This window comes from Mus caroli, unplaced genomic scaffold, assembly GCF_978045245.1.
Source record: "Mus caroli unplaced genomic scaffold, Mus_caroli_1 scaffold_5, whole genome shotgun sequence".
Classification (NCBI taxonomy): domain Eukaryota; kingdom Metazoa; phylum Chordata; class Mammalia; order Rodentia; family Muridae; genus Mus; species Mus caroli.
Window position 1 is genome coordinate 10,524,130 of NW_028227260.1, and position 20,592 is coordinate 10,544,721.

The 20,592-nt window shown below is 40.0% G+C and overlaps 2 pseudogenes; one reads left to right on the forward strand and one right to left on the reverse strand.

Moving 5' to 3' along the window:
• Nucleotides 1-14,774: 14,774 nt before the first annotated feature.
• LOC115030079 (ATP synthase F(0) complex subunit C2, mitochondrial pseudogene) lies at nucleotides 14,775-15,305 on the reverse strand (annotated as a pseudogene).
• A 1,126-nt stretch (nucleotides 15,306-16,431) lies between these two features.
• On the forward strand, nucleotides 16,432-18,233 carry LOC110286441 (cAMP-dependent protein kinase catalytic subunit alpha pseudogene; annotated as a pseudogene).
• The last annotated feature ends 2,359 nt before the right edge of the window (nucleotides 18,234-20,592 follow it).

The following is a 20,592-nucleotide window of genomic DNA, read 5'->3' on the forward strand; positions in this document are numbered from 1 at the left end:
ATGGTAGGCATTTATTTCACCTACTTCCAACCAAGTTCCTGTCATGTGACCATAGCAACCCATGGAGAGGACCATGACAATCAGTCATATAGGGCCACATCCCAAAGCCTCTCCACATGCAGATGAGACATCCCTAACATCTCAGACCAAGCCAATAAAAAGCATCTGCTTTTAGACCCCCAACCCAAAATGTATATGAGACCTTGTCCACAAGGAATAAAGCATCAAAGATTGTCTGAGAGCAACTGTCATATAAGAGCTGTAATACTTTTGGGGGAAGAGTGTTCTCTCCTGAATCTTTCATGGCTGAGAGGTGCTTGAGCCTACCATGGTCACTTCCCGACCTTGGCTCCTTGCTCCCAGCAACCTGCCAAATATCCGAGCCCCCCTTACTGGCTCTTAGCCTTCATCGGACTCCCCCTACCTTTGGAAAGTGCAATTCTTTGGGCAGTCTGGCCAGCCAGAACTCCATAGATTTCCACAGATAGCATCCCATACACAGAATTGCACTAGGTATTTTGGGTACATAGTTAATAGTGTGATTCCTTATGAAGTTGTCTGACACCCTTACTGTTATTTTACCGTCCCTTATTAGAGTCATCCAATTATCCATTTTTCTCTTTAGATCACTTATACTCTGCTATTTCCCTCTATTTATCCCCCACCCTCTCAGCCCTGCAATGGTCCCTTTTACTTTCTTGGTTTCTGCAGTCACTCTCGGTCGGAACTCGGAGCCTCAGATGAGAAAGAACATGTGAAGTTTGTCTTTCTGCATCTGGGTGTGTCATTCAATATGATCTTTTCTAGTTCAATCCATTTATAAGGCTAGACTCTGGAGAAGAATGTGAAGGGTCTGACTAGATGGAGAGGTTGCAGATGGCATCTTGACTTATTTTGCATGTAATTAAAAGAAAGCTTACAGATGCAATTGGCCTATCCCAGAACCTTGTGACAGCTTTTTGCTACTTGATGGAAATTTCTACACACTGCTAAGCTGGCAGATCTGCTTTAGACTTTGAGATTGTAAAACGTAGGATCACTCACATGTAACACTAATCCCCCCCCTCTCTCTCTCTGTGTGTGTGTGTGTGTGTGTGTGTGTGTGTGTGTGTGTGTGTGTCACTCTGTCTCTGTCTCTCTCTATCTGTGTGTGTGTGTATTTCTCTGCAAATGATTTATTTGGTCTGCACAACATACTTCTAGTTAATAAACTTAAATCAGATATAAATGTAACCCTAGTACTTGGAAGATGAGAAACTCAAGGTTATCTGTGCTATATATCAATATCCTACCAAAGAAAAAGATGGAATAAAGGAAGGAAAGGTGGGAGGGGAATAAAGAAGGGGGAAGACTAACCAAAGGGCAAAAACCTGAGCAAGAGGCAAGTAAATGTCAGGCTAATGAGTTCATTAATCACATCCAGTGATTCAGACAACCACAGTGAAATGACAAGTCCACAGAAGAATCTGTCACCTATTGATCATTTTGTCACAAGGAGGAACTATATGTACCAGGAATAGACATAGGCAGGAACAAAAATCAAACTTACCTCTGTAAGCAATATACTTTGATCAGAAGAATAAAAAATAATGGAATGTATCTTAGTTTTATTTTTGTGAAGAGACATCACAACCAAGGCAACTCTTATAAAGAAAAACATTTCATTGGGACTGAAATGTTCATAACGGACTAAACAATTTCAGAGGTTTAGTCCGTTATCATCATGGAGGGAAGCAAGGCAGTAGCAAGCAGGCATTGAGCTGGAGGAGCCGAGAGTTCTACATCTTGATCCACAGGCAGAAAAAGGAGACTGTGCCCCACACTGGGTGGAGCTTGAGCATAGGAGACCTCAAAGTCCATGCCCACACAGTGACACACTTCTTCCATCAAAACCATACCTATTTCAACAAGGCCATACCTCCTAATAGTACTGCTGCTATGGGCTTAGCATTCAGACATGAGTGACTATGGGGGACAAACCTATTCAAACCACCACAGAATGTATTGAAACATTTTACTTCAATAAATTTATGACAGAGTCAGATGTAAGATACATCATAATTTTATGCACCATCAAGATTTAAAAGCACCATGAGGCTAGATAATGTGGCACATTTCTATATTCCCAGTATTTGGCCATTGAAGGCAGGAGGATTCTGAGTTAAAAGCCAGAGTGGCTACATAGCAAGATCCAGACCTGCCTTGTCTACACAATGATGCCTTATATACAAAGTAACAAAGGTAAATAAATAGAACCTTTTAACTAAGCAGCCTAAACTAGTATCTTTTAAAGACTTAAAACCTCTTTCCTTATTGAATGATATGGTTTTGACTTAAGTTGATACAGTTGCTCTTTTTACTTATACACCATCCTGATGCTTGTATTAAAATGTTCAAGCTTGAGTCTTCTGAATGAATTGCACTTGAATGGAGAGACAGCTGTGTCTTTCCACGCAGAATCAGCCTCTACACCACGAAAAGAGTTAAGTTCCTTTGTTGTCTTGCAAATTGCTGATTCTCCCCATTATTCAGCTTGCATTTTCCAGATTTTTACCTGAAGGAGGCACTAAGATCTTCAGTTCAAGAGCTCAAGCTGGCATGTGAGCAGGCAATGTCCACTGGGCAGCTGGCAACACTTAATGTGCATAATGTACATTATGTGCAGTAATGAGGTAAATAGTAGAAGAAAAGGCTCCTAGAATTGATGGAGTCAGAATTTAGATTATGTATATTCCCACTCTCTTGTTATTCAAAAACAAGCAAACAAACAAATAAAAACATCTCATTGCAGGTCTAGAGGTCATTTTTTTATCTTTGAAAAAAAATAGTGAGTTTCATTGGACGTGCTCTCATAAGGTCTCAGAGTTGGTTTCTTTGAGAGCAGGTTTGAGAACTATTTTCTCTCAGGAGAAACGACAGACACACAGGCTTAAAAACTTAGAAGAAACTTCATCTCTAAAGTAATGAGTGAAACTACCACTACACTGTGATATGAGTTAATCTAGTTTTACTGTGGCAGCATGTATTGTATTTTGTGGGAGTTCAGTTATATACTTCCCATTTAGAAATGGTGATAAAAGGACAAACTGATGTTTTTTTTTTTTTAATTAGCCAGCATGTTTCACTAGGTATTTGCTGAGACTACAGAGTTATAGATTCACTGTAAAGCTCTGGCAATAACAGAAGATCCCAATGGAAAGGTTTTGAATGCTGAAATTTTTTCCATTTATTATTTATTCAAAAATTTATTCCATAAATATTTATGTCCCATTACTCTGTAAGTATGCATCTGACACCTGAGCTAAGAATAAGCAGTTTCAAGTATCAAGAGCCAGACACTCAATAAATCTCAATTTTAGTTCTGACCTGTAATTAAACTTTAAAAACACAAAGTCTTTTCTTGGGGACATACATGCTGGTTTTGGACAGGGGCTGGGGTAAGGAACAAATGGCAACTATGGCATCAATAAAAGAGGACACAGAAAACAGAGGCACCAAATGGAATCCCAGAATAATGTCCTTTCCCATCTATAAATGGATTCTATGTCCATGGGCTGTTAAATGGAATAGCTGACTTAAAAGATGTGAGACACTTTAGATGGTGACCTCAGGAAAGATTTCCCCAAGGCACACATGGATGGTTAGTCTTCACCTAGGGATAGAACATGGTGAAAGGTCAATAACAGAAGCTGTTGTGTCTCTGAAGTGCTACAGAGCCCAGTATATTAGAGCCAGCAGCATCTTTGCTTCAGGTGCCAAGTAGAGTTTATTAGCTGTGATTTTAGGAGACAGTGAAAGAAGCTAAAATACTTCTGTGTAGCTGTAGAAAAGAATAGCATGGAGGCCACGAATCATTATCGGCTGCTGGGGTGTTGACAATGGAGTCTTCTAAAAACTGTTGCTGTTTGTACAAATATTAACATGGAAACCATTTGTTTCTTTGAAATAGAAACTACTTTTCCTTTTTTATTTTATCAAAAAGCTTTGCCTATACGTGTCACAAATTACTGATCAAAATATTGTGTATTTGTGGGGGATGTGTGAGTGAATCGAGTAGAGGAAAAGGTGGGATGGAGAACTAAATACCATGATCTCCTGTGCCTGTGCAAGGAATCTTGATCCAGCCATACCATCTGAGCCCCCATCTGAAATGGCTCCCAGCAAACCAGTGAGACCAAACAAAGACATCTTCTCTGGAGTCTGAATTCCCAGGTATCTTTGTGAGCTCTGTCTTTCCCTGGCCTTTTCCCCTCCTAATCCTGGTTATTATTCCACTCAACTAGGTCCATGCCTTCCAAAATACCTTCAGGACCTTTATAAAAGATACTGTCTAAGATGTTTTCTTGGCATATTTTTGCCCTCTATAAATAGGCAGAATTCCATAGCAAATAAATCTAGAGTGTTACATTATATGCGAAGGAGGTAGATTTACAATGAAATATGCTGACCTGGATTCTGCCAAAAGTTTTCCAGCTTTTCCAAATTCATCTAATTCAGATTAATTCTTTTCCTGTCCAAAACTTCCACATAAAGCAAAATATCCATATGCATAATGAAGATCTTTTCATGGAATGAAAAATGATCTAATTCTTCCAAATAATTAATTATTGGAGAAGTGTAAGATGCTCCTAAGATACTGGGAGCAAATAGAGACAAGTGTACCACCATGAATGGAGATCTGGGCACAGACAATAAGGAGGGCATTGCCAAAACTTCCCTCAAATTTCCTACTGACTATGCCACTGCAAAACTGTCCTTTTGGCAGATGTCTCTCCTCCCTGCCTCATCTCTACAACATATGTCTGTGTCTATACAGAGGGCACAGAGGGAAAGCACAGCAGCACTATAACTGGCTGCCAAGCAGATAAAATGCTCACAAGAATGGATGAGTCTGGGTTGTTACAGTTGGCCAGACCTTTCAGCATTGTGCTGACACTGCTTATATCTAAATCAGCACTGTCCAAAACAAACCCAATGCAAGCCATGTAGATAACTTTCAGTGTCTTAGTAACCATGTTCTAAAGAGGCCAAAGAAATTTTCATAATGTGGCTCATTCAGCCCTACAGTCTAACATATCATCTACTCAATATGTAATTAAGAGTAATAATTTATTATAATATTTTGAATGTTTTCTATAGTAAGTGCTTGGAATCAGCCCTTTTGACTCTCTCACAGCACATTTTGGTTGGACCTAGCCATATTTCACATGCTCAAAGCTATTGGCTTCATTCAGTATTAGACCTTGCCTCCTGTAACAAAGTACACTGAAGTCCAGAACCTCAGCTAATTCATTGGATACATAAGGTTACTAAATATTTTATCTGTTTGAAAGGGAGAGCTAGATATCTCAAATTTGAAGTGTGCTATGCCAATCTGCTGTAGGATTTTTTTTATTCTTGTAGTACGTTTTCCTCCCATTTATAAAAATCAAAATTAATGCACAGGACTGTCCTGAATCATTTTTATTGTCAACTTGACACAACCAAGAGTCACCTGGGAAGAGGGATTCAACTGAAGGATAGCCCAGATCAGACTGGCCCGTGGCCATATCTATAGGGAAATTCTTGATTGCTGATTAATATAGGAGGTTCCAGACCTATATGTTTGGTCCTACCCTTGGGCAAGTAGTCTCAGGATGTATGAGAAAGCTGGCTGAGTGCCAGTCAGAGAGAGCACACCATCACTGTCCCTCCAAGGTTTCTGACCCAGTTCCTGCTCCCAGGAACCTGTCTTGTTTAATCTGTCCCCCAAAGATGGACCTATAAAAGTAATCTGATTTTCCTCTCCCTCCCAAGTGGGATTGGATTGAGGCATCCTCACTTGGGTGCTTTGGCTTGTTAGTCTCCTGGAATTCTGTGGATTGTATCCTGGGTATTCTGTACATTTTTGGCTAATATCCACTTATCAGTGAGTACATACCATGCATGTCCTTTTGGGTCTGAGTTATCTTACTCAGGAAGATATTTTCTAGTACCATCCATTTGCCTGCAAAACTCATGGTGTCCTCATCTTTAATAGCTGCATAGTACTCCATTGTGTAAATGTACCACATTGTCTGTATCCATTCCTCTGTTGAGGGACATCTGGGTTCTTTCCAGCTTCTGGCTATTATAAATAAGGCTGCTATGAACATAGTGGAGCACGTGTCCTTCTTACCGGTTAGAACATCTTCTGGATATATGCTGAGGAGTGGTATTGCTGGGTCCTCAGGTAGTACTATGTCCAATTTTCTGAGGAACCGCCAGACTGATTTCTAAAGTGGTTGTGTCAGCTTGGAATCCCACCAACAATGGAGGAGTGTTCCTCTTTCTCCATATCCTCGCCAGAATGTGCTGTCACCTGAGGTTTTGATCCTAGCCATTCTGACTGGTGTGAGGTAGAATCTCAGGGTTGTTTTGATTTGCATTTCCCTGATGACTAAGGACTTTGAACATTTCTTTAGGTGCTTCTCAGCCATTCTAGAAGAAAGCAATCACACAGGAGGGGAGAGTGGGGGAGACACCTGGGTGGGAAATGGTACAGGGAGGGGAAGAAAGGAACATGATCAGGTATTGGGGGGAGGAACAGAACTGAAGCCCTGAAGGACAGCAGAAAGAATGGAAACAGGCCACCTCAAGAGATAGGAGGATGGGGAGAGCCTGCAGAATGCACCAGAGACCTGAGAGGTGAGAGACTCTCAGGACTCAAAGGGAGGAATCTTAGATGAAATGCCCAACAGTAGGGAAAGGAAACTTATAGAGCCCACCTCCAAAAGGAAGACAGGACATCAAGTGAGGGATAGGGTTGTCATCCCACAATCACATCTCTGACTCACAACAATTCTTGTCTGAAAGAATTACAGGGATGGAAATGGAAAAGAACCTGAAGAAAAGAAGGCCCAGTGACAAGCCCAAAGTGGGATCCAGCTCAAGGTGAGGCCCCAAGGCCTGACACTATTACTGGGGTGTGCTTACAAACAGGAACCTAGTAATTGAGGAAAATACTTAATAAAAAAAATCACTTTGTCACTTTATATGCCCCAATACAGGGGAATGACAGGGCCAAGAAGTGGGAGTGGGTAAGTAGAGGAGCAGGGCTGGGGGAGGGTATATGGGACTTTCAGGATAGCATTTGAATTATAAATGAAGAAAATACCTAATAAAAATTAAAAAAAAAAAAAACAGGAACCTAGCATGGCTGTCCCCTGAAAGACCCAACAAGCAGCTGAAAGAGTCAGATGCAGATATTTATACCCATTAACCATTAGTTAATGAACAGAAGCTACTGACTCCTGTTATTGAATTAGGGGAAAGCTGGAAGAATCTGAGGAGGAGGGAGACCCCATAGGAAGACCAGCAGTCTCACCTGATTTGGACCCCCAAGTTCTCTCAAACACTGAGCCACCAACCAGGCAGCGCACACTAGCTGATATGAGGCCCTCAACACATATACAGAAGAGGACTTCTAGGTCTGGACTCATAGAAGATGCACCTAACCCTTGAGGAACTTAGGGCCTCAGGGAGTAAGGAATTCTGGTGGGGTGGGGGGTGCGGGCATCGTCTTAGTGGAGGTGTGAGATGTGGAACAGTGGTAAGGTGGGCCAGTAGAGGGACAGTCTGGAATGAAAAAAAAAAAAGAAAAGATTGAAGAAAGAAAGAGAGAGAGAGAGAGAGAGAGAAGAAAGAAAGAAAGAAAGAAAGAAAGAAAGAAAGAAAGAAAGAAAGAAAGAAAGAAAGGAAGGAAGGAAGGAAGGAAGGAAGGAAGGAAGGAAGGAAGAAAGAAAGAAAGAAAGAAAGAAAGAAAGAAAGAAAGAAAGAAAGAAAGAAAGAAAGAAAGAAAGAAAGAAAAGAAAAGAAAAGAAAAGAAAAGAAAAGAAAAGAAAAGAAAAGAAAAGAAAAGAAAAGAAAAGAAAAGAAAAGAAAGGTAAGCCGTAAAAGCGTTTCCTTCACCAAGTTGCTTTGGACAGTATTTTATCACAGCAACAGGATGTAAACTAGAACATCTATATCTTTTCAACCTACCTAGGTTCTTTCATAAGACTGAAAATGCACACCTATTTCTCAAACATCAGATTGTACAGTGACATATCTTATTGATGGAAAGAGAATTTGTAAACCTTGAATTTATTAAATCTATGTATCATTTTTAGAAATATATCAAAATGGACAGACATATCATACTTAATAAAATAATTCACACAGTTGTCTGTCAGTGGAATCAGGGCCTTTCATTGAAATGCTTTATATTTCTAACACTACCATCTTACTAATTTTCTGACAAAATGACACGTTGACAAATGAATAGCAAATGTCAGTCACAACTCACATGCCATTTCTCACTTTTGGATTTCAGTAATCTTCCTGAACTGCCTATATCTGGGGGGAATGCAAGGCACATAGAACTAAAATGGGCAGGGAAGCATCTTGATCCAATAGCCACCTGAAGGTCTGCTGTGCAGTTCTGGAGAGACTGTTTACCACCCAAGGGTGAGTGTCTGGTTGAGGGAGCAAAGAAGCTTTGAAACACAGGTCTGTGGTCTACCCTAAGCTATGCCCTTGATCATGTTCTTTAACTTACATGGGCACAACTTAGGAGCTAGAAGTTGCTCTAGCTGTCTCCCTTTTAGTGGCCTGTTTAGGAGACATAAAGGAAAAATTATAAAGATGTGAAAGACCAAGGGCCTCTCCTCCCAATGATGGCTGACTAGCCCATCTTCTACTACATATGCAGCTAGAGACACGAGCTCTGGGGGTACTGGTTACAGGGCAGAAGGAGGGTATAGGAGACTTTCGGGATAGTGTTTGAAATGTAAATGAAGAAAATATCTAATAATAAAAAATGGGGAAAAAAGATGTGAAAGAAATCTAGGTCACTTATAAAAATAGAAGAGGAAATGTTTTTCACTATAAATATTTTAAGATTAAAATAAGAAATTGGTTCATTAATAAGGGCAGTTGTATCAAAATAAAAGAACATAAGTGTTAAGAGGAATTATTCCTCCAGTAAAGCAGAAATTCTCTTTACAGAATCTTAGCATCCCTATGCCACCGGACTAACATGGACATTGGCAGTTGTCAAGTGGTAAGCATTCCTTCATCAGAATGTCAACTTTTAGACCCTTATCTGTGGAATTCACTGAAAATCCAAGTGTGGTACCTAGTAAAGGCTCGGGAAGCATTCATTAATCCACTAGGCTTCTACTTCTTTCTGAAGCAGCTTATTCTATTCATGGACATCTAGTGCTTAAATTACTAATACTTATTTTTAGACTATGTGTGGGGTGTGGGGTGTGTATTTATATGTGTGTAGAGAGAATCCACCTGTCTCGTTTTTCCACAACAATGTTGGAGTCACAGATATAAGATGCCAGGTCTAGACTTTATATGGGTTCTGTAGATCCAAACTTACACTTATACAGCAGGCACTTCACTCCCAGCCATATCTCCAGCAGTCAGATTGCAAATATTTTAAACCACAGTAATTGTGGTTATTTTTAAAGGATCTTTATCTTCTGGAAAGACATATTTGATTTGTAGATGTACACTACTGAGGCCCAGTAGTGGGGACATTGGGGTTCATGATACTCTTCTTTCTACTCTTATCTGGGTTTGAACTTGTTCATAATGAAAAAAAATACACTCAAAAAAATTAAAAAGTAGGAGCTGGAGAGATGGCTCAGCAGTTAAGAGCACTGACTTCTCTTCCAGAGGTCCTGAGTTCAATTCCCAGCAACAACATGGTGGCTCACAAACATCTATAATGGGACCTGATGCCCACTTCTGGTGTGTCTAAAGACGGCTACAGTGTACTTACATATAATAAATACATAAATCTTCTTTTAAAAATTAAAAAGTGGGCTGGTGAGATGGCTCAGTGGGTAAGAGCACCCGACTGCTCTTCCAAAGGTCCAGAGTTCAAATCCCAGCAACCACATGGTGGCTCACAACCATCCGTAACGAGATCTGGCGCCCTCTTCTGGAGTGTCTGAAGACAGCTACAGTGTACTTACATATAATAAATAAATAAATCTTAAAAAAAATTAAAAAGTAGAACTAGAATATGCTTTAGCATTCCTACTAGTAGGTACATACCCAGAGAAAATGATATCACTATAGCAAAGAGACACCTGTACTCCCATATTCATTGCAGTGCTATTCACAACAGCCAAGAAATAGAAGGTACTTTAATTCTGTCAACTTATGAATTCATGGAAAACATATTGTACATATACACCCATGGAGCATTATTGCACCACAGAATGAATGAAACTGTATCATGTGTAACACAGATACAACAAGGAATCGCTATGTTAAAGTAAATAATTCAGGCAAACAAAAAGGAGTACAACATGATTGCACTCATTTGTAGACTATAGCAAAGTTGAGGTAATAGTATTTAACAGAACTAGGAAAATTAGGAGAGCAGAAAGGCATGGAAAAAGTTAGTCCATGGATGCTAAGCAACAGAAATAAATAATAAGTTCTGGTGTCCTACTGCATATTCAAGTGACCATAGATAATAGTAATATAATATGCATCTCAAAAACAAGCTTAAAAACAGATTTTGAATACTGTCACCCCAAAGAAATGTGTTTGAAGAGATAAAGTATCCTTGTTCTGATTTGAACATTTATTCTATCCCCTTGTGTTATGAAAAGCTATTCAAGACTATTTTATTACAGAATTCTTCTGAGTTTTGACTCATTAAAAATTACTGTAAGACTAGGGGAGAGATAATAGCTGTAGTATTTTCTAAACTAATTTGAACTAAAAGCCTTTTAGAGTAGAATTTTGTGGGACACTCAAGAATGCTGATTGAGTTTGAGGGCAATTTTGCATCCGTACTGGTTAATTTAGAGCTCCTTTACCCTGATTAGTGCTCCGGCTGAACCTAGAGTCTTGTGTACATTAGACAAGCACTCTCCCACTGAACAGCATCAGCAGCCCTTAGTTTGGAGCTTCTGATCAACAAAAACTCTAGAAGATTTGTATAAAGGCTTCTCTTAAGCCTGTCTCCATCATCTCACTGATTCACATTCATTCTTATTCTCCATTTTGGTCCAATGTCTAAAGCTCTAAATTGAAATGATGACATTCATAGTGTGCCTCCCTTCATCTGAACATTCTAATCTGGGGAACTAGCTGCCTCTGAGGTAACTTTCAGAGGGGCCTTCCTATCATTAGACACCTCCAGCATTTGTTTTATGTGACAATAAATATCTGATCTTGTGCTGGAATTTCTAATCCTGGCCAGGCATTCCCTGAATGCACTTGTTACCCAAGAGCTATCTCCAGCTGTCCAGCTGATTCTCGTCCTGCCTGTTTCCCGAAACCCACAAGACTCTCATGCTCATTCTATCTCCTTTCTCTGTGTCCCCCAAAAGACACTTCTAGCAAAGCCTTTCTCACTTGGGCTCTCTGTAGTTATTTCACAGATGACAGTCACTGCCTCCCTCAATCATTATTTGCAGCCACAAACAGCTATCTGGTGGAATTTCTTGGTTCCACCTGTTTTCCTTCATTTTCTGAGTACCTTCCCAGTATCAAGTCAGAAACAGAACTAGAGAACCAGTATAAATACCTTATAGATTTTCTTGTCAAAATATTAAAGTAGAGGAGGCCTTAGTGGACCCTAATTACTTCCCTAGCAGTGAGTATTTCTTGGCTAAGTAATATTCTGGGGTTGTCTCCTAGGACACCAAGGGTCTGTCCTTGCAGGGAATTTTTATTCAGAAAAATTTACATTGTATATATTTACATAGTTAGGCTCAAGTTATGTACATTTAATTAAAAATAATAATAGGAAAGAATTCCAGATTTATTTTTATATATTTTATTGAAATTTTTACTTAGAAATTATTTAAATATATATACAATATGAAAACCTAATGTTCAAAAATTTGCTCTAAAATATACTGTCTGTCCCAATTGAACATATAAATATCAGGTGGTTAAAATATTGAATTCTTTCATTTTTCCCTCATGATTTATAGATATAACTTTCTTCCTCAAGGCAGAAAAAAATCAAAGAAATGAATGTATTAAATATGAGTTAATAAGCCATTAGGAAAATATGAGTTGAGACAACTGAGTCAAGAAATGAGACTTCAAGAAAATAAAATGAGATTTGAATGAATCCACAAATTGAAAGGCTTAAAGAAAGTGTGACAATAATATTTTGAGGTCTAATAATAAGAGATTACAGTTAGCTTTAAATGAACTGGCAGATACATTGTTTTAGAATTCAGGAGGGAATAAGTAAAATAATTATCATGCAGGAGTGCCAAAAATTAAAAGTAAGAAGAGAGGCAAATAATCATATATTTGTTCCCTAAGGAAACACACTAGGAAAATATACACACTCAGAAAGACTCTTAGTATGTTTAGTAACATGGGAAGGAAGCTCTTTATTTGCTCCATAGTAGTAACCATATGTAATATGGCTTTATAATCCTTTGTGGTACTGAGTGTTGAAACATAGGTCCTCGTGCATTCTAAGCAAGCACTCCACCACTGAACTGTGTCATTGGCCCTAACAACAATTTATAATATGATCTCAGGATGGTCATTTTCACCTGAGCTGCAATATATGAAGAAAGAGAGAGAAAGAGAGAGAGACAGAGACAGAGTCAGAGAGAGACAGATAGACAAAAAGATATTCATTATATCATTTTATAAATTCTTTTACCCTGAGAACTCTAATACAAATGACACCAAGGAATTCCTCCATATTTTCATTCATCACCCCAATTAATTATCAATAACACAGTAGCCCTATCATTTGTCTTCTTATTGGGATAATTCCTGGTAAATTGGGGGAGATGATAGAGGTTATTGCAAACATCAAATTCTTAAATAAAAAGCTCTATTCCTATTGACTACATTAGATTCCTACCAGAATTACCTCAACATTTGGTTCTTGACTGGGAGTTAGCAAACTTCTGTAAAAAGGTAGTGCATTGGGGGGGAAAATGGTGCAAAAGCTGTTAATATGATGATCCGCAGAGCTTCTATTGAGTGTTTCAATTCATAGCTATGATATGTGCCTCCATTTATTTAGGCATCCCTTGGTTTCTTACATCACCCCATTGTAATTTTCAGCCTGTAAATCTTGCTTGTGTTCTGTTAAATTTATATATTGATGCTTTTTTGGTGTGATAATACAGAGTTTTACATTTCTATTCTCTCATGGTCTTGGTAAGTATATAGAAATATAACTTATCTCTATGTGTTGAGTTTATATCCTATGATCTTGTACTCAGTTACTGGGGATTTGGGGGTTTCTTTAGGATTTTTGTTATTGCAGACAATCATGTCCTCAGGAAAAGAAAGAAAGAAAGAAAGAAAAGAAAGAAAGAAAGAAAGAAAGAAAGAAAGAAAGAAAGAAAGAAAGAAAGAAAGAGAAAAAGAAAGAGAAAAAGAAAAAGAAAAAGAAAAAGAAAAAGAAAAAGAAAAAGAAAAAGAAAAAGAAAAAGAAAAAGAAAAAGAAAAAGAAAAAGAAAAAGAAAAAGAAAAAAAGTCTACTTCTTTCCCTAATCTATGTGTCCTTTATTTCTTTACCCTTTCTTATTGCTGTTGTCAGAATCTCTGGGGTTACGATGAACAAGCGGCATTAATCTGGTTCCCAGGGTGAGTAAGGAAGCATTCAGTTTTTCTTCCATCATCTGTGATGCTATGTTTGTAGTTTTCATGTATGCCCTTTATCAATCTAAAAAGTCCCCTGTGGTTCCTTTTAACCATCCTTCAGAGTTTGTTTTTGTGATCACTTCTTTTAATGAGGTATGTACTCATACTTATTGTGGAAGATTGGGGAAAATACATAAGTATATATTGATACTCCCCATTTTTCAGGGAATGTAATGGTGAACAATTCTGGGTTTCCTTACATTGTGGAGGGATTGTGGTTGTAGCATGTGTAGGAAGAATAGTTGGAACTCAACAGCCAACTAAAGAAGAATTTAGAATCAGCAAGTTTGTCAATATGTTTAGGCCCCTTGGCAGGTGAGTTAACTGGATTACATTCGTAGGCCTAGATGATTTAATGGATGAAAAATTAATCCGATTGTTTTAGGAAAGGGTTCAGTAGCTTAAGCCATCAATTTATTAATCTTGAGAATGATAGCATAGTCAAAATTCAACATTCGTATTCTTTTGTGTCATGAATCCAGGAAACTATAACAATACTCAGATTCCTTTTAGTAACTTAAAGATGTCCTCCAGTTAGCTGGCCCCTTTAAGAAATTCCCTTTGTGTTCTAGCAAGCTTTAGAAAAACATTGTATTTAGAAACAAGCACATCATGTGGGATTTGCTGCATTTTATTGCACCATCTTCCCTTGCTCACAGAAGTAGAGATATATGCTTAGAGAGTAGATAATAGTAAGCAGTAGCCAGTTTGTATCACACACATTACCACACACTTAAGTGTGGTTGGTATGGATATGCACTGCTCAGAGATCTTTTCTAGAGGCCCTCCTATGGAAGTATATTTGAGTGACAGTTTCAAATCGCTGCATCTTTTAAGATTCACTACAGCATTAAACAGAGGCCATTCTTCCCTCGAATAGTCTCAGCTAGGGCTGTGGCATAGATACTAATAGAACATTATTTTCCCCAGTACACTACTCCTCCACTGAGCAATATTTGCCTCATAAATCACCATCAGCCTGCCCTTAAATCATGCTATGATCCAAAAGTCTTCCTATATATTATATTCCCCTATCATTTTTATCCCTTCAAATGAAACATGTCTGCATATTTTTGTATTAAAAGAGTATTTATTTTATCTACTCTCTGTCAACCCCAGAACCAACCAATTTCTCCAGACTTCCCGGGGTAAGTGCAGGAAAAGCAGCATACAGGGCAGATAAGACATGGGAGAAAGAAGTATGGGAGGTGGAAGTGGAGACAGCTGCTTCCCATGGAGAACAGGATGAGAAAGGTTCCCACTAGGCAAAAGAGCTCTATGGCCTCGTAGATGCCAAAGCCCAGAATTGCGTAAGAGCAGAGCTGTTGCTACAGAGAAGGGTTCCTGGCATAGCCAATGATGAGGTTTCCAAAAACAGTCCCAATCCCAGCCCAGAGGCAGACATCCCAACTGTGGTAGCCCCAGCCCCAAATGAACTTGGCAGCTGTGTCCACGTTCCTTTAAATGATGTTGGTTTGGAAGCTTCAGCCAGGGATAAGTGAGGTCACAGGACTCTAAACTGCCAAGCTGCTGAGACACTCCTCTGTCAATGTGTCTGGCTGGTTCAACACCACTGCAGGCAGCTGAGAGATGTTCTTGACAAAGGGACATTTAGGGTTGAATTTGGAGCAGGCATACATTATCAGGGGTGAGGGGCCAAGGCAGGAGAGCTGCTCCCAGGACAGAGAATACAGAAAGCATACCTTCATTTTGACCTAACAACTTCCCACTGTAGCACCTCCTTTCCTTCAAAGGAATTTCTACTGATGCAACTAATACATCTTAGTACATGACTCTTGGAAGACCCAAGATGACCTATTAGGGATAATCTGAACAGCAAATGAAGTTGAAAAATTAGCAATTCACGAAAGAAAGAGTTTCATGGTGTAAAAAAAAATAAACTCTTGTTAATTGGAATTGTTCCTCTTGAAATGATCTTGTTCATAGATTGTATCTTGCTTTCCTAATTTTTCTTCAAGTATAGTATATATAGAAACTCCAAAAGTTGTGATTAAACAATTTTTAGATACTTATAAAGTGAGGTCAGCTATATAACTAGTACCCACCCAAATTTTAAAAATAAAACCAATATGATCAACACCTCAGGAATTCTTTTTATTATATCCCCCCTCCCGATTACTATCCCTCAAAGATAACTGATACCTGATTTATAACACATAGAAAGGTATTACTTTTTTCTGCAAATTAACATAAATGAACCCATTTAATATACACTTTTGTGTCTACCTTTTAAAATTTACCACTTTTTAAAGATTTATCCATGTTTTCCACGTAATAATACCCCATTCATTATTGTGGTTATAGGCCAAAATCTTACTGAAGTCTAAGCCTTATCAATACAGCTCCGAGAATCAGATTTGACTAATTGCCTAGACAAGGTATTTTATCATCTTCAATTTTCACCTGACTTTCTCTAATTCACTGAAGGCAGTTTCTGCCTCTCCTCTCAAAAGACCACTACTTCACTCAGGTCATGACATGTAGACAATGTTCCCAAGAGGCTCTTTTCCTTCCCAAGAATCCTTTTCCTGATATCTAATTACTCTCTCTGGGACCATTGTATCTTGATATTTTGGAGGATTAACTGCTCCCTCTTTCTCCAACTTTGGCTAAATGCCTTCCCACCGATTTTCACCATCATATATGAATTCAAAATCCAGCCCCATCACCAACCTCAGGGACCACAGGATTCACAGTGAGCTATACAAAAGTGTCCTGTAAGAGGCCCTGAGAAAGACTTGAGTGATGCCTTCCAGCTCCAATGATGTGAAAGAGTTCCTAGCCAACGCCAAGGAAGATTTTTCTGGAAAAAAAAATGGGAGACTCCTTCTCAGAATACAGCCCAGTAGGATCAGTTTGATAGGATCAAGACCCTTGGCACTGGCTCCTTTGGGCAAGTGATGCTTGTGAAACACAAGGAGAGTGGGAACTATTATGCCATGAAGATCTTGGACAAGAAGAAGGTGGTGAAACTGAAGCAGATCGAGCACACTATGAATGAGAAGTGCATCCTGCAGGCCGTCAACTTCTCGTTCCTGGTCAAACTTGAATTCTCCTTCAAGGATAACTCAAACTTGTACATGGTCATGGAGTATGTGGCTGGTGGAGAGATGTTCTCCCACTTATGGTGGATCAGGTGGTTCAGCAATGTCCATTTCTACACTGCACAGGTCGTCCTGACCTTTGAGCATCTGCACTCTCTGGACCTCATCTACGGGGACCTGAAGCCCAAGAATCTTCTCATCAACCATCAGAGATATATTCAGGTGAAAGACTTCGGCTTTGCCAAGCATGTGAAAGGTTATACTTGGACCTTGTGTGGGACCCCTGAGTACTTAGCCCTTGAGATTATCCTGAGCAAAGGCTGCAACAAGGCTGTGGACTGGTGGGCTCTCAGGGTCCTCATCTACGAAATGGTTGCTGGTTACCCGCCCTTCTTCGCTGAACAGCCTATCCAGATCTATGAGAAAATTGTCTCTGGGAAGGTGTGGTTCCCATCCCACTTCAGCTCTTACTTGAAAGAGCTGCTGCAGAAACTTCTGCAGGTGGATCTCACCAAGTGCTTTGGGAACCTCAATAACGGTGTCAATGACATCAAGAACCACAAGTAGTTTGCCATGACTGACTGGATTGCCGTCTATCAGAGAAAGGTGGAAGCTCCCTTCATATCAAAGTTTTTTTTCTTTTTTTTAATTAGGTATTTTCTTCATTTACATTTCCAATGCTATCCCAAAAGTCCCCCCATGCCCTCCCCCTCCCCTCCCCACCCACTCCCACTTCTTGGCCCTGGTGTTTGCCTGTACTGAGGCATATAAAGTTTGCAAGATCAATGGGCCTCTCTTTCCTCTGATGGCCGACAAGTCCATCTTCTGATACATATGCAGCTAGAGACAGAGCTCTGGTGAGGTACTAGTTAGTTCATATTGTTGTTCCTCCTATAGGGTTGCAGATCCCTTTAGCTCCTTGGGTACTTTCTCTAGCTCCTCCATTGGGGGCCCTGTGATCCATTCAATGGCTGACTGTGAGCATCCACTTCTGTGTTTGCTAGGCCCCAGCATAGCCTCACAAGAGACAGCTATATCTGGGTCCTATCAGCAAAATCTTGTTAGTGTATGCAACGGTGTCAGCGTTTGGAGGCTGATTATGTGATGGATCCCCGGGTATGGCAGTCTCTAGATGGTCCATCCTTTCGTCTCAGCTCCAAACTTTGTCTCTGTGACATCTGGGCACCTTCCCTGCCAGAGGAGAGATGTCAGCCCCGCCCGGGAGGGCTTTGCTGGAGCACCCAGGAGAGCCATCTTGGTTCCCGGATCCAGCCGAGACTAGTCTGCACAGGTGAGTGTGGACTACAGAAGCTAACTGCTTCTGGGACAGGCAGAAGCCACAGAGCTTCTGAGGCAGACCCCAATTCGGGCTCTAGACATCCGGGCACCTTCCCTGCCATACCAAAGTTTAAAGGTCCTGGGGACAGGAGTAACTTTGACGACTCTAAGGAAGAAGAGATCCGGGTCTCCATCAATGAGAAATGGGGCAAGGAGTTTATTTAGTTTTAGGGGTGTGCTTGTGCCCCATGAGTTTTCTTTCAATTTTTTTTCTTTTTCTTTCTATTTTTTCCGGTTGAGGGGGGTTGGATTGAACAGCCAGATGGCTCTAGAGTTCCATGCATCTAATTTAACATCCACTCTATACCCCCAGGGTTAAGGAGAACAGGAAAGCCAGATACTGGGGAAGGGGCAACATCAGCTGCTCCCCCTCTCCCTTCTCCTCCACCCTTCCCTGCCAGTTTTCAATGAATTTCTTAGCTTTAGTCATACCCAATCTTGTTGGTGTCTCCAGGGGCAGGGTACGGAAAGAGGGACCCAAATTCAGCCTCCTTCCCTACCCCATCACTGGATACTAAGGATGAACAATAAAGCCAACCTTTCCTTCCATGCAGCCCTGCCTGGAAAGGGAGATTTTATGACCTGTACAGAGGGCTGCTTGCCAGTGGGCTTTTTCTTTTCATTTACATTCAATTCCACAAGTGTCTCCCACCCTCTAAAATTGTCCCACCCTTCCCAAATGCCTTCTGCACTCCTTAAATCCATTCTGATGAGACCTGGGTAGCCAACTGACTCTGTCAAGCCTGAGAACTGGGCTTGGAATCTCGTCCTGAGCTGCTAGCCTCCAGGCCTCCCTTTCCAGTGGTCCCATGCCAATTATTTTGTGCATCATACCCCTGAAGAAGCCTCCCCCCATCCTGGGTGCCTCACTTCTAGCACCTCTTGCAGTGCATCCTCACTCACTGCACCCCCAACTCTGATTGTGCTTTTTCTCTCAATAGAAAGGTGGGGAGCTGCTGGTGAAATTACCCCATTTATCCTTGTATTTATTCCTATTGTAACTTGTCCCCAAAAGGAGGAGCTTTCAGGCCTGGGTGGGGAACTCGGGTGGGCGAAGGGTGTTGTTCAACTTGTGTGCTTCAAAGGATGAGACTTACTCTTATTTTTGTTTTGTTTTGTTTTGTTTTGTTTTGTTTTCAAGACAGGATTTCTCTGTATAGCCCTAGCTGTCCTGGAACTCACTCTGTAGACCAGGCTGGCCTCGAACTCAGAAATCTGCCTGCCTCTGCCTCCCAAGTGCTGGGATGAAACGGGTGCACCACCACACCGGCTGAGACTTCCTCTTAAAAAGTGTGCTTTTGTAATCATATTTGAAAGCTATTAGCAATAAAGTTTTTTTTTTTAAAGTTTCATGTAAGAGAAGAGTTATTTCTTCCCAGAGATCTTCTCTCTGGTTGGAACCAGCATCAAATTCCCTTAACCACACAGCCACCTCTGAGAACAAGATAATAAAAGGTAAGACACTCACTTCATCCTTTATGACCATCTTGGTACTTGAAAGCAACTGTCTCACTCTCTAAGCCCTTATCAGTTTCCCGGGTTTGTTATAATTCCTTATAAGGGCAAGATAACAACTGGGTTTCAAATCACCTTAATTTTCATATATGAAGATGCAATGTCATTACGCCTGTAGTCCTATCCCTAGAGTGGCTGAGGTAAGTTTGGGATCAGCCAGGGCTAAAAAACAAAATTGTACATATATATATATATATATATATATATATATGTATATATATATATATATGAGGGAAAGATGCAGTATGTCACAGACAACTTTCTAAAAGACAATTTGTTCTCGGTGGTTTCTAGCTACTTTGAGTTAGTTTTTTTTTTTTAATTGGATTATTCCTAATAACAACTTTCAGTTTGGGATCATGATAAGTACAACAGTCCCTTGAGAAGGCTTCCCCTCCATCTTCATGTCAAAATTCATGTTCTACCCTGCATTAAGCTTTATTACAAGCCATGTTAAACAAACCCTTTGTATAACCTATAAGCCTTCAATAGAATCATCACTGGTTCAAATTATTAAGACAAGAAAACTTAAGGCCGCAGAGGCCTTCTGTTATTATGCCTAAAGTCATACAGTTATCCAATCGTAAAGCATGGATTCATACTTGAGGTTTTAGCTGAAATAATACCATTCATGTTTGACTTTGCTACATCTTCCCTTGAGCTTAGTCATCTACAGTTTCTTCAGTATTGCATCTGTTCCCCATATTGCAAACACTCCTGTGTTAAAACACACACAGTCACACACAGACATACTGTGCTTCATCTTTTTTGACATAGTTACATCCCCCTCCACTCTCTATCCCCTGAAGCCAATATTATCTCAGAGAAGGTACAACCTCCCAATGCGTTATAAGCTAGTAAAGGAAGATCCTAGGCTCAGATGTCAGAGCATTTGTGTTGGAACTGTGACATCTTGGACAAATTATATTATTTCTTTGAGATTCAGTTGTTTTCATCTTCAAGTTGAGTATAAAAGAACCTTTCTCATACGGTGACTGTGAGGGTTAAA